The following is a 1,446-nucleotide window of genomic DNA, read 5'->3' as shown; positions in this document are numbered from 1 at the left end:
AACTGTGGTGGGGGGTTAATTTTTTTCCTTTGTTTTTGATGCATTCAGCTTTGTGAATGTAAACAGTACTACATGAGTGTAACCATGGATAAGGTCCAATAATTGATTGAACAGTGCTGTTTGTAACCTTTAAATCTGGACTTTTGATCCATGTGTGTTGGGAAGTCGTTCTTGCACGTGACTGAGATACCTCCTGACTGGGTGTGAGGCACTCAGACCAGCTGAGTCAGAGCTTTCCCCACCTTTTCCAGGGCTTGTCCTTGTGGGGGTGTGGCTGACCATTGACCTGGAAACCAATCACTGACCATGACTTTGGAATGCTGTCTCCCTCGATCTTCACTGGATGGAATTTTCCCCTGAATTTTTTGCTTCTCTGGCGTGCTCTTCCCTCTTTCTGGCTGGTGTCTTGTGTAAACCTCACTACCGCCAGGTGGTCCGAGGCAAAAGCCAGGAAGGCCCGTCTCTTAGCTGGGCAAGAAAAAGGTAAATTGAGTTTATGTGTCTTTATTTTGATCTCACTAGTTAACTTCTATGTTTTGAACCTCTAGTATGAAGCTAGTGTGCTGGTCGCGCAGCAGACATGTGAAAGTAGACTTTATATCATGGCCACTCTTATTTTGTCCTGCACATCTGCTTTCTACCTATCCTATGTCATCTGTTCTATCTCAATGGTACTTTATTTTTATGGTAATGATATGTTTAAATAGAGATCAAAGTATGGTGGAGTTTATGGAGGGACAGGGAGAAATCAGATTTAAGAAACAATAGTATATTATAATCATTATTACTATTTTCAGATTATAAAGTGGCTGTACATACCTGATAATATTTGTAGAGGTAATTTGATTCTTGTTCCTCTAATAATCTCAAACAAGGTCATTGTTAAAAACAAACAATTATGGGGTGGGGGGCAGCTGGGGTTGTGGAAATATTGTGTTCAACTACAACTAAAAAATAAATATCTAAAAAAAAAAAAAAAAAAAAAACTATGCTGGCTGGAGTTGTGGCTCAGCAGTAGAGCTCTCACCTAGCATGGGCTCTGGGTTCATCCTCAGCATCACATAAAAATAAATAAAGGTTGGGGCTAGAGTTGTGGCTCAGTGGTAAGGTGTTCATTTAGCACATGTGAGGCCCTGAAACTAAAAAATAAATATTTTTTAAAATAAAATTAAATAAATAAAGGTATTGTGTTCACCTAAAACTAAAAACAAACAAACAAAAGCTATGCATTCAGGGTAGGCATGTAGGGTAGATTGAAGCTGAAACTATTGAATCTAATTTTACATAGAAATTTAGCCTCTAAATCATATTACTATTTAAAATATATTTTCTTTTAATACAAAATGAAGTTATAGTACAAATAAACTTATTTTTATTTGTAGATGTCAGCACATTTGTTAATGTTTGTGATAGACACCACAAAGTTCAGTGACTTCATATTTTTCC

This window comes from Callospermophilus lateralis, chromosome 10 (assembly GCF_048772815.1).
Source record: "Callospermophilus lateralis isolate mCalLat2 chromosome 10, mCalLat2.hap1, whole genome shotgun sequence".
In the NCBI taxonomy this organism is placed as follows: domain Eukaryota; kingdom Metazoa; phylum Chordata; class Mammalia; order Rodentia; family Sciuridae; genus Callospermophilus; species Callospermophilus lateralis.
The sequence above is the reverse complement of the archived record's forward strand: the minus strand, read 5'-3'. Positions refer to the sequence as shown.